Source organism: Stenella coeruleoalba, assembly GCF_951394435.1.
Source record: "Stenella coeruleoalba genome assembly, chromosome: 4".
NCBI classification, from domain to species: Eukaryota; Metazoa; Chordata; class Mammalia; order Artiodactyla; family Delphinidae; genus Stenella; species Stenella coeruleoalba.
Genome location: NC_137149.1, coordinates 75,784,737 through 75,801,115, shown reverse-complemented (window position 1 = coordinate 75,801,115; position 16,379 = coordinate 75,784,737). Strand labels below are relative to the sequence as shown.

At 39.1% G+C, this 16,379-nt stretch overlaps 1 protein-coding gene across 13 annotated transcripts in view; it reads right to left on the bottom strand.

Moving 5' to 3' along the window:
- Positions 1-16,379, bottom strand: part of LOC307185222 (RE1-silencing transcription factor-like) — a 228,639-nt gene that overhangs the window by 153,620 nt on the left and 58,640 nt on the right. For 6 of the 13 annotated variants that reach the window (XM_079919141.1, XM_079919140.1, XM_079919144.1 and 3 more), the window contains one exon: positions 16,051-16,202. The exons of 3 other annotated variants lie outside the window; for them this stretch is intronic. The gene's annotated coding sequence lies outside the window, so the exon portion shown is untranslated. Of the gene's footprint in view, positions 1-2,770; positions 3,683-5,138; positions 10,536-10,782; positions 16,203-16,379 lie in introns of those variants that run through there. 4 more of the 13 variants (XR_013827917.1, XR_013827918.1, XR_013827915.1 and 1 more) reach the window with 4 other exon arrangements.

Genomic DNA, 16,379 nt, shown 5'->3' with positions numbered 1-16,379 from the left:
GGTAATTTTTTACAGCAGCCTCAGGAAATGAATACAAATAGTGTTGCTTATATTCTCTCACTGTCTGACAGAGGTTTTTGTTTTAATTGAGTGAGTGTTCTTTAACTGAAAGCTCTTTTAGTTGTTGCTCCCAGCACTCACACATGAATATATGGGGATCCTGGGATGAGACACCAAGCTGATTAAAAATTCCTACATGGAAAAATACCTTTAATACACTAAAAGACCCTAGAAAAATACTTAAAACAATTGTGACAGACAAAATGCTAATTTTCTTCACATAAGAACTCTTACAAAACGATAAGAAAAATACCAACAGAAAAAGAAACAAAATGGATGAAGGCTATGATTAGGCAGTTCACAGAAAAAGCTTTTAAACATGGGAAGACATGCTCAAATTCATCCATCATTAAAGAAGTGCAAATAAAACCAAAGTATCACTTTTTCACCCATCACGTTGGCTAAGAGTTGTACTGCTTGATTTTTTTTACTGCATCTATATTTCTCTGTCAATAAAATACTTTAAGCAAACCTACATGTTAAAAATAACATATAACAATAGATTCTGAAACCAGAAACCTGGTTTCAAATCAAGACAAATTTTCTCATTTATTCAAAATTTACCTAAAATCTTGCTTTATTTCAACCCTTCTGAGATCCTTAGGTAAATAAACTCTTCCTGCTATAAGAAGTCCATGAGTATTACACAGAATATGCTTTAAGAGAAGCAAAGCGCCCCCTCCATCATCCTTCTCCTCTTCCCTGTGCTGCCATCAAGAAGAAAGTTGGCATGGATTGTTCAGATTCTAGGACTCTTATTGGGTCAAGTTTACTAGCAATTAATGTACGTTAAAATGTCACTCATTTTGGGTGTGGGAAGACTGAAACTCTTTCAGCATTCTCTTCTCTCCATGCTGAAGAACTGGAAGGTGTCAGGGCCCATTCCTAGCTGTGTGTGTTTGTGCGCGCGCGAGCCCCAGGTTGCAAAATAGTGAATGGACACAGGGTCTGCTTCTCCCAACACTACCCAAGGCCAGCCCAGCCATCCTTTGTCTCTCCTCTTCCTTCAATCACTGACAGGCCAGAGTCTGTTCTCCTTCCTGCTTCCCTTTTGCACAGACACACACAGTGCTCACCACCCCAGCAGTAGTCTAAGCCAGCTCAGCACTGGCAGTGACAACAAGTACCTTCTATCTTGCTGCCTGTGTGCTTGCTTCTTTCTGAACACACTCTGTGTCTTGCTGGATGTGTCAGATTGGCTTTTTGCCTGAAGGTTCTTAGTCCTAACCAGACTGGCCAAAAAGGACTGATGCACGCATTTCAGTTCAAATCACCCAAGTTCTTCTTACTGAGTTCCAGGTCCAAGCCCAGTCAGCAACAAAGGCACACCAGCTACTCCTGGGAGTAAAGCGTCAATGCAACTTCCAGACCCTACTTGCTAAATGGGGAGGGGATTTGCTTAGACGTGGCTAAATGCTCAAGAGCAGCTGGCCTGCAGCTGAGGGGACTGAGGAACATAGAAGTGGACTTGGATTTGATTTAACCCACTGCCAGGACATAGCAGGGGCTCAATAAATGTGGACTGAGGTGATGACTGAAGTTGGAAAGACAAAAGAAACACATAGTGAATACTGTTTTCACAATACAAGAACATGTCATCAAATACTACATTATGAGACGCAGCCGAATTTATTAGGAGATTGTACTAGTTAGGATAGAGACTATGCTACTGCAACAAAAACATCCACAGATCTGACTGGAAGAGGATAGAAGTTTATTTCTCTCTGGTATAACAACAACCATTTAGTCTAGGCTACCGAAACAGCGCTACTCTGTGAGGTCATTCAGAATCAGTGCTTCTTCCACCACTGCTTAGGGCTATAGTTCCCAAGTTGTCCCAAAGTGCCTCAGTGAGCTCACAAGAGCACCATGGGATGTGTCAAATTTTTGAGAAAAACACAGTAATCCTCAACATCTGATATATACCACATAAACTACTAATTTGAGGTAGTTCAGTTTCAACATGAGATAGCACTACTTTTTGATGACATGAGATATTTCTGAATCTAGGTTTTTGGTGGTTGCTGTGATAAAAAGCAAGTCCTCTAAGAAAATCAGTGTGGAACAGGGAATGGGGTAGTGGTGTCCAATCTGATTCCAAGGTTTGAGGAGTTGTGCAGTGCCCCATAGGTATATACATTCCATCACCAAGTGACTGCAGTTGTTTAAAGTAAAATATTTTTCTTTCAGTTTATGCATATTACTTGTTACAAATGTCTACTAAACGTTGGGAGACAATTCTCCATGGATCGCTCATGGTTTTGCACATGTTGTAAGCAGAGGCAATGACTGCCTTTGATCCAGGCTATCTTTTCAAGGATGCTTGTACAGGTGGCCCTCGAACAACATGGGGGTTAGGGGTGCCAACACCAGTGCAGTCAAACATCCATATATAATTTTTGACTCCCCCGCACCTTAACAACCAATAGCCTACTGCTGACCACCTTACCGATAATATAGTCAATTAACACATATTTTATGTTACTTGTATCAATATTATATGCTACACATACACTATTATACAATAGTACTACTATATGATAATAGTACCGTTATACAAAATACATGATACTATATATAATATTATTGTACTCTTACAATAAACTAGAGACTGTATCAATACAAGTTAATGTCATCTGTTTATGAGATTATCTGTCAGTACCTAACATCCATATTATTGTATATGATATGAAACACTGTAGATACTATGTGAATTACTAACTCTAGACATCACAAATGAAAAGATAATGTGTAAAAACAAATTCATATTTATATACAGATATATTTATATACATATATAATATAATAATACAGAAGCAGCAATATGATTACTTCATGGTAAGCTTAGTGTAATTGATACAATTGCTTCACAGTAGCTTAGCTTATACACTGAATGAATCCTTATAAAAATGTTATGGCATACAGTCATATTCATAATACAGTGTTGGAAACACTTACATTTTTAAAAATCCACTTACCTATGGTGACATCGTGATACGCAGTTTCTCCAATTAGAAGGGAAGACAGAGGCATACTGTATGGTAATGTATATAACTTTGAAAGCAAAGTTATAGAACAGTAGGAAAACTAATACATTATTAATTTTATATTAAGTATCACCTTATTCCTATATAAGGTAGGCTAGCCACTTCAATACAAGTCTTGAACATGATTTTCTACATGATGACATTTAGGCAATGATGATGATGGTGGTGATGACACAATGTCTCATGGTTCTTGCAGTAGTTATTAGATTTTCATAGAAAGACACACACATACATAACAAATAAGTTTATTAACTGTAGCACATGATGACTGCCTACTATTCATTAAGTAGAAGTGGATCATCACAAAGGTCTTCATCCTAGTAGTCTTTTTGCTTTTTTTTTTTTTTTTTGCGGTACATGGGCCTCTCACTGCTGTGGTCTCTCCCGTTGCGGAGCACAGGCTCCGGACACGCAGGCTCAGCAGGCATGGCTCACGGGCCCAGCCGCTCCGCAGCATGTGGGATCTTCCCAGACCGGGGTACGAACCCACGTCCCCTGCATCGGCAGGCCGGACTCTCAACCACTGCGCCACCAGGGAAGCCCCATCCTAGTAGTCTTGATTCACATTGAGTAGGCTGAGGAGGAAGAGAAAGAGGAAGGGTTGGTCTTGCTGTCTCAGGTGTGGAAGAGGTGGAGGAGGTTGGAGGGGAGGCAGGAGAGGTACACACACAGGGTGTAACTTGGCAAAAATACATCCTAATTTCTTTTTTTTTAATGTAGTATAGAGGAGCTATTTATTTATTTATTTTATTTATTTATTTTTGGCTGCGTTGGGTCTTCGTTGCTGTGCGCAGGCTTTCTCTAGTTGCGGCGAGCAGGAGCTACTCCGTTGCGGTGCGTGGGCTTCTCACTGTAGTGGCTTCTCTTGTTGCGGAGCACGAGATCCAGGTGCATGGGCTTCAGTAGTTGTGGCACGTGGGCTTAGTAGTTGTGGCTTGCAGGCTCTAGAGCACAGGCTCAGTAGTTGTGGCACACAGGCTTAGTTGCTCCGCGGCATGTGGGATCTTCCCAGACCAGGGCTGAAACCCGTGTCCCCTGCATTGGCAGGCGGATTCTTAACCACTGTGCCACCAGGGAAGTCCTTACATCCTCATTTCTATCTGACTTTTTTGCTTTTATATTTTTTTAAAAATGTTTCTATAAAGTATTAATCCTTCGGCCACTGTGTGCTTTAGTTTCAGCACCAGTATCATAGAATGGTCCATGTTGTAAAAGAAGTCAAAAGCAGTTTTTAATTATCAGAACCCTTCTGCCAGAGTGTCTAATGTCAATCTGTTTTCTGGCACTACTTCTCCCATGTCTTTTTCCTCATTGTCTGGCACTGGTTCAGAAGCACTCCTGTCCAAGTCATCTCTTGTTAAATCCTCTGGTATGGTGTCTATTAGCTCTTTTTTTTTTTTTTTAAGATTTATTTATTATTTATTTATTTTATTTATTTTTGGCCGCACTGGGTCTTAGTTGTGGCATGCCGGCTCTTTATTGCGGCACGTGGGCTCTTTGTTGTGGTGTGTGGGCTTCTCTCTAGTTGTGGTGTGCGGGTTTTCTCTTCTCTAGTTGTGGCGCACAGGCTCCAGGGCACGTGGGCTCTGTAGTTGTGTCGCGGGGGTTCCAGAGTGCGTGGGCTTCTCTTGTTGCGGAGCACGAGATCCAGGTGCATGGGCTTCAGTAGTTCGTGGCACGCGGGCTCTAGCTGAGGCACGTGACCTCATTAGTTGTGGCACGCGGGCTTAGTTGCCCCGCTGCATGTGGGATCTTAGTTCCCTGACCAGGGATTGAACCCTGCATTGTAAGGCGGATTCTTTACCACTGGACCACCAGGGAAGTCCTGTCTATTAGCTCTTGAATTTCTCTAAGATCCCTATCTTGAAACCCTTCACAGCCAACCTTTTTTGCCATATCTGCAATCTCTTTCATGACTTCCTTGATTGGTTCTGTCCTAAATCCTGTGAAGTCGCGCACATCTGGACAGTTTTCTCCAGCAGCAATTTATTGTTTGGGGCTTGATGGTCTTCACAGCTTTTCCTATAATAACACAGCATCTTCAGTGGTATAATCCTTCCAGACTTCCATGATCTTTCTCTACCATAGCACTGACAATTTTTTCCATGGAGTACCATGTGTAATGAGCCATCAAGGTCCCTAAGATCCCCTGATCTACAGAATGAATTAGATGTGTTTGGAGGCAAGAAGACCACTTCAGTGCCTTCAGTGTTGAACTCATGGGGTTCTGGGTGGCCAGGGAAGTACTGTCCAAATCAAATAAATTTTAAAAGGCAGGCCTTTACTGGCAATGTAATTCCTGACTTCAAGGACAAAGCATGGACGGAACCAATCTAGAAAAAGGGTTCTCAATGTCCAGGCTTCCTTGCTGTAGTACAACCAAAAGACTGGCATCTGCTGTTTATCTTTCCCCTCAAGGCTCGGGGGTTAGCAGCTTTATAGACAAGGGCAGTCCTGATCCTAAACCCCGCTGCATTTGTGCGTAACAGGAGAGTTAGCCTATCCCTTTCTGTCTTAAATCCTAGTATTCGCTTCCCTTCCTTACTAGTAAATGTCCTTGGTGGCATTTTTTTTTTCCAGAATAGGGCACTCTTTTCTACATTAAAAACCTGTTCAGCCTGCTATTGTTTCTCCTCAATGATTTTTTTAATTGTGCCTAGGAACTGGTCTGCTCTCTCTTGGTCATCCTCCTGTTACCTTGACATTTGTTTTAAAGCCAAAACTCTTTCTAAAATTATCAAACCAACCTTTGCTGGCATTAAATTCTCCAGCTTTAGATCCTTCACCTTCCTTTTGCTTGAAGTCATCATATAATGACTGCTTTTTCTCAAATCATATTAGTAGGTATGCCTTTCTTATAGCAATCCTATACCTACAAAAAAGCTACATTTTCAATATAAAATAAAAAGTTATTTCACAAAAAGTACATTTTCATGTATACTGGCATAGGTGTAGTGATGCTTTCACGTATTTCCTTTTCTTTTCTTTTTTACAATGGTCTTTATGCTGGATTCATTTATCCTGAAATGTCTGGCAACCGCAGCTACAGATCTCAGTCTACAGTATACATCAAGCAATTCAGCTTTTTTTTGAAATGTTAAGACTTTTCTCTGCTTCCTGGGAGCACTTCCAGCAACACTAGTGGCACTTCTAATGAGTCCCATGGGGTTATTCAAGGTTTACAGTATTGCACTAAACACGAAGAAAAATATGCAAGAACTGTAAGACATCACTTTTTACTGTGATAAGCAGTTTAGTGGAAAGATGAAGTGCTCACGTGGAGACGATTAGTGTCACATGGGATTTTAAGTGGATACCCACAAAACTTGAGCTCACCACAATATTAAAAGGAGGTTAACTATTATAATAGTACAATATGTACTATAGTTAATTTTATGCAGTTTATGATTCAATACTGCATATTTATGCTTGTTTATATTTCTCTCAACTGCAAAAGGGCCATGTACTATCTATAAGTCTTTGCACAAGTTTTGATAAATTTTAACTCTTGGTAATAGATTTGTGTATATTTTATGGTAGAAAATGATCAATTAGACTAGTATCTATACATATTTTATACATTCATGACATATCTTTTTATTATTTTTTTCAATATTTCTAGGCTACATGGTTAGTCTGTGAATTTTTCAAATTGTTGCAAATCTCCAAATAATTTTCCAAAATGTTTACTGAAAATAATCCACATATAAGTGGAACTATGCAGTTCAAACCTGTGTTGTTTAAGGGTCAGTTGTATCTGATAATTTCTTATTTTGCCTCTCTGATAATTATACATACTTCACTCTGTAACCTTTCAGTATCCAGTCCTATATCACTCTGCCTTGATCAGGCTTTCCCAGTTATAAGCCTGACTTCTCACAATTGCCTATCAGACAAATGGCTTCTAGCCTAGCTGTCTAATACAGCAGTAACTAGCCACATGTCACTACTGAGCACCTGAAATATGGCCATTCTGAAATGAGATATGTTGTTAGTATAAACTACACACTGGACTTCAAAGACAATATCTCACACACACAAAAATATAAAATTCTCATTAATAATTTTTACGTTGATTATATGTTGAAATAACATTTTGGATGTATCAGGTCAAATAAAAATATTATTAAAATTACTTTCATCTATTTCCTTTTTTTAAATATAAATTTATTTATTTATTTTTGGCTGCATTGGGTTTTCGTTGCTGCGTGCAGGCTTTCTCTAGTTGTGGTGCAAGGGCTTACCACTGCAGTGGCTTCTCTTGTTGCAGACCACAGGCTCTAGGCACACGGGCTTCAACAGTTGTGTCACATGGGCTCTAGAGCGCAGGCTCAGTAGTTGTGGCTCATGGGCTTAGTTGCTCTGCGGCATGTGGGATCTTCCTGGGCCAGGGATTGAACCTGTGTCCCCTGCATTGGCAGGCGGATTCTTAACAACTGCACCACAAGGGAAGTCCCATCTATTTCCTTTTTACCTTAATATGGTGTCTAGAAAATTTTTAACTGCATATGTAATTCACATTATATTTCTACTGGATAGCACTAGAAAATATATTCCGTGAAAATATCAAAAATATTTTGGGAAAATATGCAATATAGGACATAATAATTATTAAAAGCATTTCAGGTTTTGAGGTGCCTATATATAAAGGTATAAGTCAAAAAGTAAATTAAGAATTTCCAGTGAATTATCTATATCTAATGTATAATCGTGGAAGTCAACTAAGAAGTGAATTGCCAGTTAGTTGGGAAATGGAAAAATAGATTGGTATTTCTCCACAAAAGTACTTTAAAAAAGTAAAATCACATCTGGACACTTCTATTTTTAAAAAGATCAGGTTTATTTAAGAAAGGAAAAGCTTTGGCTTATTACTCAGTTTAAAAACAACAGTAAATCATAAAAGGTTGATCAGAAACATCAAGTTCTCCCAAAGAGTCAGAAGTCAAGAAACAGAAAATGCCCCACATTCTTAGCCCACTTCCTGTCCTTAGAAAACAATCTAAGATGAAACACTGTTTGTGAGCAAAAACAGCATGAGTGACATTTTCAAATGCTTGCCTTCAATCCTTAGAGAATTCCTAATAGAATATAGAATATTATATTACAATATAGCTAATAGAATATAGCTCTATTGTCTTAACAGGAAGACATAAACTGAGCTGTGTCTCCTCAAAGGCCAAATAGTATCTTGTGTTCCAAAGGAAACAGGGGTTCTTTAGTAGGTCTAGAGAGGACTACTGACAGGAAACCCTACCAGAAACAGGCAAAATGAGGACCTCTGGTTATCAGAAAATATGAAGTAAAAGAAAACTACTAGACTCCTGAAAAATACAATTTTCCCACTCATAAAATCCCAACAACACTCCCCAACAGAAGATTAAAGAGCCTAGTCCAAGGACACAGGATCCACTTATAGGTTCAACAAACACACACTCAGTGTCAGACACTGCATGTCAGGCACCATTCTCAGAGCTGAAAATACAAAGTCATATTAAGACATGTTCCCTGCCTCTGAAAACTGAATAGTGTAGTGAGTGAGGCAGGCATATAAATCAACAGTTACTATCTGGTATACACATTCTGTCAGAAGTTATTTAAGGAAAATATGCCATATATAGTCACAAGGATAGATCTAAATCAGGGGCTCAGCGAACAGCCTGCAGGCCAAATCTGCCCTCATCTGCCATCTGCTTTTGTAAATAAAGTTTTATTGGTTTACGTATTGTCTATGGCTGCTTTTCACTACACAACAGAGTTCAACACACAACAGGTAAGGTAAACAAAGACTAAAATATTTAATATCTGACCCTTCACAGAAAATGTTTGCCAACCTCTGGTCTAAATCAAATTGAGAGGTCAGGTAAGGTATCCTGAAGGAGATGAGAGTTAATATAAGTTTTGCAGAATAAGTGAGATTTACCTGAAAAAAGTAATAAGCACCCTTTTCCCTATTACCCATTTTTGAGGAGGCATGGGTGACAGGGCATTCCAGGTTGAGGGAATGGGCCCATGGAAAGGCAAAGAGGCCTAAAACAGCATAAAGAACTCAATTTTACCCTAGAGAACACAGAAAAGCTGAAGGCAGCTCTCAGCAGAAACACATGGCATTAACAATGAGTTCTCAATCATAAAAAACACAGCCAGTGTTGGTTCTTAGGCTTTCTCTTAGCCCTGCCTGCCCTCAGGTGAAGCATGCTGTTCCTGACTTCAAGGTAGGAATACACCCGAATCAAAACCCAGGGTCTGCCTGCTTTGGAGCAGCCAAACCTCGATTCTCTGCTTTGCTACGTAGACAGGAGGCCAGCTCTGGGTGAAGTGTGTTACAGTTTCTCTCCAAACCTACTTTCACCTAGACAGACCCCAAGGTGTATATCTGAGAGAATCAAAAGCCTGAGCCCTATCCCTCAATACAGTACACTAAAAGCAAAAGCCCTATTTTCAGGGAGTATTAGAACTCATACTCTATTTTAATGATTAAAAAAAATTCGTCCTAATCCCAGAGTCCTTCAACAGCCTCTAAACATAAGAAGATCTAATAGAGGTGTATCACATTTCATGAATGAATCTCTGGAATCAGACAAAGGAGAAATCAGAGATGCTCATTCCCTTTTTAAAAGTACTGTTGTCAGGGGCTTCCCTGGTGGCGCAGCGGTTGAGAGTCCTCCTGCCGATGCAGGGGACACGGGTTCGTGCCCGGGGCCGGGAAGATCCCACATGCCACAGAGCGGCTGGGCCCGTGAGCCATGGCCGCTAAGCCTGCCCGTCTGGAGCCTGTGCTCCACAACGGGAGAGGCCACAGCAGTGAGAGGCCCGTGTACGGCAAAAAAAAAAAAAAAAAGTACTGTTGTCAGCTTTACAAAAAGATTCTCAATGCATATAGATGTATATATCTAAGGCATTAAAGCAAGGAATACCTTATAATTAAATTTAGCTCAAAACATCAACGATAATTTTGACAATATACTTTACAATTCAAAGGAAACCAGTTCAAGAAAGATACCAATGCAAAGATAACTTTCACTAGTCTTATACCTCATTTGGAAATCTCACAGATCACATGGTCTTAGTTAATTAAAGACTCTTATTTCAGACACAGTGATGTCTACCTGATGCCACAATTTCCATAGAGTGTTCATAAGTTGTTCAGGATCTTTATGTATTCCAACCCAGCAGCCATTAACAAAAATATTGGTTGCACTAAAATGCAACACCAAAAGCATTCTGTACTTAGTAACCCTATAATAAGCTATAACTAAAGATTAACAATAGTTTTTTGCATCTATACACACTCAGCAACAGCTGCAGGAGAAATTTCTTCTAAACTTCCATACTCCATTCTTCTAAAAATACCAGAATTGAAGATGGTTGAGATCCAACTGAAATATAAGCCATCAGAGCTAAATTCTTCACAAGTCCTACAGCATGGCCCTTGGAATAAATAAAGTACGTATTACTCATACTGATTTAACATGCCTATCCAAATTCTTTTCCAAAAATATTTTTCCTTCAATTTGACCTCAGGATGTACTCTTACTTCTTAAGAACAAAATTATAAATAATATCTTAGTTCTAAACTACACTACACAATTAAATAAAAATTTGCTTCTAAAAATAATTATACCCTACATAATTACTGTCAGACTTTTTATCCTGAACATAAATTCTAATGCATTACCTCTGGAGTCTCAGCAGGACACACCATTCCCCACAATGTATTATGCAACTGTCTTGGTTTTGCTAGCTTGCCATCTCTACCAATGGAAGGATTTAAACAACACAGGTGAGAAAGAGTAGATGCAAAAGTCAGGCAGTTTAAATACCTAGAAAACAATAGCAAATCTTTAAAGTTTGGGCATTTCTGTTACTCACACTATCGTGTTTTTGGCAAATACTAGAATGAAGCAAAGTCATATTTTTACATATAATCCACTCAGTGTTCAACTGTCCCCATCCCTCCTTTCTCCATCCTGCCCTGGATAATCTTATTCACCCCTGTAACTTAACTGACCCTATAGCAGGGATGGCAAATACATGACATATAGTTCTAACATACCACGTAAATGTTTTGTTTATGGTCTATCTCCAAGCACTAGGATGTTAGTTCCACAAGGGTGGGGAATTTTATTTGTTTGTTTCATTCTCTGTTGGATTTAAAGAATCCATTTGGGTCATGTAACCATATCAATAAATACTCTAATAACTAAAATATACTCCACTTTCTAACTCTGTGACTAGTGTTTGGTCTACATTACCTTACTTCTCTGCAGTCTTAAAGACTCTGGACAATTCAGGACAACTTTAAGAATATCAATTACTCCTGAGACAAGGATCATCAATGGAAAAAATTGATAAGGAAATGCATATTTATCTAGACTCAACAAACCTTTCCACAAAAATAGTAACTTCACAGTGGAAGAACCTAACAGATGCCACTGTGAAGTTAATATTACCAATAATGGGACAAAATGACACCCTGTGACTCCTGATGTGATGCCCTGGGAAGTACACAATATGATCTCTGTATTTGTCCTGCCAAAAAATGCATAAATTGAATCTAATCATAAGGAAATACGGAAAAGCCCAAATTGAGGATATTCTACAACATAAATGGCCTATCCTTTTCAAAAATTTCAGTGTTCTGAAACACTGAGGATAAATACAAGGGAAGACAGGGACTTACCTGGTGGCGCAGTGGTTAAGAATCTGCCTGCCAATGCAGGGGACACGGGTTTGAGCCCTGGCCTGGGAAGATTCCACATGCCGCGGAGCAACTAAGCCCGTGCACCACAACTACTGAGCCTGCACTCTAGAGCCCGTGAGCCACAACTACTGAGGCTGCATGCCACAACTACTGAAGCTCACGCCCCTAGAGCCCGTGCTCTGCAACAAGAGAAGCCATCGCAACAAGAAGCCCAGGCACCGTAACGAAGAGTAGCCCCCGCTCGCTGCAACTAGAGAAAGCCCGCGTGCAGCAACAAAGACCCAAAGCAGCCAAAAATAAATAAATAAATAAAGACAAGGGAAGATAAAAAGAGACTAAAGAGACATAAAAACAACATGCAATACATGATCGTGGACTAGATTTCTGAACCAGAAAAAAAAATGCCATTAAGGACATGATCAGCACAACAGGCAAAAACCTGAATAAGATGGCAAAGCTAACAGTGTTGTATCAAAGTTAAATGTCCTGATTTGGATAATTATACTACAACTGGGTAAGTGAATGTCCTGGTTCTTAGGAAATATACACTGAAGTATTTAGGATTAAAGGGGCATGAATGCCTGAAACTTACTCTCAAGCGGTCCAGAAAAAAATAAAACGTATATATAGATAATAGAATCCTAAAGTAAATGAGGCAAAGGTAACAACTGGTGATTCTGGGTGCAGAGTATAGGAGGGTTATCTGCAACTTTCCTACAAATTAGAAATGATTCCAAAGTAAAAGGTTTTAAAAAAAAAACGGTATCAACTACTCTTTTTCCCTTTATACTAAATAGCGCCAGACTAGTATGCTTTTATGGTTTTCCTTACTACTCTTTCTTCTTGTTGATGTCAATGAACTCTGGCTGCCTCTAGGTTTCATGTCTATTTTACAGAGAATTGTCAGGAGAGAAGGCAAGGCAGGGCTGAAGGCTTGCACTACACAGTAAACAGCATGGGGTTTGCAACAGCTAAAATGATCTTCAGAGCAGCTTTGTACTGTGTTTTAGGATTAGCAACAGTCAATAACTTTAAATCTCATGAAAATACTATGAATACATTTTGCTTGTGCAATACCATTTCCATCATCTCTGGATCTTCAAAATCATAAATAATATGCTCTGAAATATCTCTGTCAGACACAAAATCTAACGCTCTAAAAAAATTAATGATGAAAATGTCTGGGTTAATATATGGTAGGGTTGCCACAATGTGCTGACCAATAGCACTCTTTTTGCACCCTAGGAAAAAAAACATCATTAGAATATGAGGACACAGAGATCGTAGCCATATATAAACATCATAAGAACCATTTCATATACATGTTCATTATATGTATTTCAAAAGAAGCATGCCTCTCATATTTTAAGGAACGTCCTATGGCTGCTTTTCAAACCAATGGAACAGGTTTACTCATTTGATGGACAGACTGGTCATTTGGACCTGAGAGAACTTGCATTATCTACTCTCTCTGTCTGCCAAGATCCTCTAGAATTCCCCAAGGCTGGATTTGGAAATGACCTTTGGCTGCAAAACACAGACCCCCAGTCCTTTCCCCCAACCAAAAAAATTAAAAACTTTGGAAGAAAGAAAGAAATGAGGGCAAAATAAGAGAGAATATGGATAGACAAATGTGGGAAAAGCTAAGCACAAAATGAAAAATAAATATTAACTCTTATTTGGTCTGTGAGGTATCTCCACATACGAACAATGTTTCAAAATTAACAAACAGCCTCTCTCATATAAGCGTCTCTTTTCCAATTTTTCCCCCTTTAATTGCAACACAGACAGAAATGAAATAAAAGTTACTAGCTTACACTGCATTACACAACACCTGGTTTCTCAGTTTTAATCAAATTTCTTTCCTTCAATATCAAATTCTATCTTCTCTTGGCCTCATAACCCTACATTATCATGGTCCATCTAATAAAAGTTTCTGTTGTCTTCCTCCTCCTACTTCAGGCCTTCTTCCTTAGAAACCTTATCCCATCTCACGGATGTTCAGTAACAACTTTACATAAAGGATATGCAAATCTTCATCTTGATCTTTTTCCTGTACCGTCAACCCTCATGTCTCCAATTGCTATTTCATTCTTTCGACTTAGATACCAATTATTCCATTCAGTCTATTATTTGTTTCATCAAAAAAAATTTTCTGAATAAGCAAAACATTAAAGCAGAATGCCTACATCATGCACCACCCAAAATCTTTTGTCTAAAAATGAACTCACTAGGTTCACTCTAAAAACCAATTCTTGGGAGTTCTCTATTTTATCTAGGACCTCAGAGTAAGAACCATACAATCTTAATCGACTCATTCTCATATTATATCAAATTTATCACTATATCTGGATGATTTTCCTTTCTCTGCCACTAATTAATTCATTTTGCCCATAGCTGCCATGATAATCTGTCTAACATACTGGGTTCTTACTTTTGCCCTCCATAATCCAGGCCAATGCTTATCAACAAAAAATGCACATCACAGTCACCTGGGGATCTTTTCCAAACCCTTGTGGTTGGGCCCCGTTCTACCCCCATTCACAAGTAAAAACCATTTTAATTCTTTAAAACACCTATTCTACACGGGATTTTAACTTCAGGCACTTAAACATCTCTGATGTTCAAGACTCCTTCTTTATAAAACTTATAAAAGTGATATTAGACTCTGCAGAACTGTTTGTAAGAGCACAAGACTGGAAACCTAAATGTCTATCAAAAAAGAAATGGTTCAAAAAATTATGCTACATCTACACATGGAATATCACAGCTCAAAAACAATGATCAACTGCTGATCTAAATATATTTTTAAAGGATACCAGCAACCTTCAAACAGTGCATATGTTATGCTCCCATTTATAATTTTGTGTTAAGACTATTTCTGGATGGATTCATGAGAAATTATCAAAAACAGCTACCACAGGACTTCCTTGGTGGCGCAGTGGTTAAGAATCTGCCTGCCAATGCAGGGGACACGGGTTCGAGCCCTGGTCTGGGAAGATCCCACATGCTGCAAAGCAACTAAGCCCATGAGCCACAGCTACTGAGCCTGTGGTCTAAAGCTCGCAAGCCACAACTACTTAAGCCTGCGCACCTAGAAGCCTGTGCTCTGCAACAAAAGAAGCCACAGCAATGAGAGGCCCACGCATTGCAACCAAGAGTAGCCCCAGTTCACCGCAACTAGAGAAACCCTGCGCACAGCAACGAAGACCCAACGCAGCCATAAATAAACAAACAGCTACCGCTGGGGAAGAAATCTGGGGATCAAAGGAAGACTACTTTTTATAGTGTACCCTTTTTTGTAATTTTTTGAACTATTTTAATGTGCACATGTGCCTTATTCAAAACAATTTAATAAAAAATGTACATGAAATTAAATAAGAGTTGATTACAACAAATTTCCAATACAGTTGTAAAGATTAAATCAAGCAAACTGAGTAACATAATTGGCACATAGCAAATATTCAAGAAATGCTAGCTGTTATTATATTACATTATTATAAGCAACATGCCCAGGGTAGGCAGCTACTAAGATAGTGCTCGATGATCCCTGCCTACTATTACTGCCTTGTATAATCCCCTCCCTTGAGTATGGACTGGATGTGCTGACTTGCATCTAATAAATAGAACTTGGTAAAAATGATAGGATGTTGCTTCCAAGATTAAGGTATAAAAAGATGGTGATTTCTAGGAATTCCCTGGCAATCCAGTGGTTAGGACTCGGCGCTTTCACTGCCAGGGCCTGGGCTCAATCCTTGGTTGGGGAACTAAGACCCTGCAAGTCTCGAGGCGCAGCCAAAAAAAAGAAAAACAAGAAAAAGGTGACTACCATCCTGCCCTTATGCTCTACAAATTTTCTTAATTACTCTCTCTGCCAAAGTGAGCTGCCATGTTATCAGTTGCTGTATGGAGGGGAGCCAAGCGGCAAGGAACTGATTCCTGCCAACAACCATGCAAACGAGCCTTAAGATGATGACTGCAGCCCAGACAAATAACTTGACTGAAGCCTTGTGAGACATACTTAGCTAAAGGACCCAATTAAGCCACATCCAGAAACTGTAAGATGATAAATGTTGCTACTGGAGTGATTTATTACACAGTAGTAAGTAAATAATAAAATACCTAGCATATAACACTGATAATATGCTCCAGAAAAACTTTTTGACTAAACATGCAGTCTGGTAACTTACAAAACTAGACCAACAGGAATAAACCCAAACAATATCATGTAATAGTCCATACCTGTCCTCCTCTTGCCAGCATGCTAACCCAGATAGTGGGTCAAAAGAATTCTCCAGACATGATCTACACTCTCCTGTGTAGGCATATTTAGAATCCTTTTTGGCAAACACAAAGGTTGTGTTTGTTGCCATTTTCTCTTGACCAATCAGAACCTACATGGACAATAAAAGTTACAGCCATAAAACCCACAAGGTCCTTGAAGTAGAAAGAAGCGTGAAATCTGCATCTTAATTTAATCTCATCATACAGGCTCACTGAAACATCAATTCTTGAACTTTACAAACTCCATTTTGCAAAAATGCTCCACAGAAACATACAAGTTTGAACAA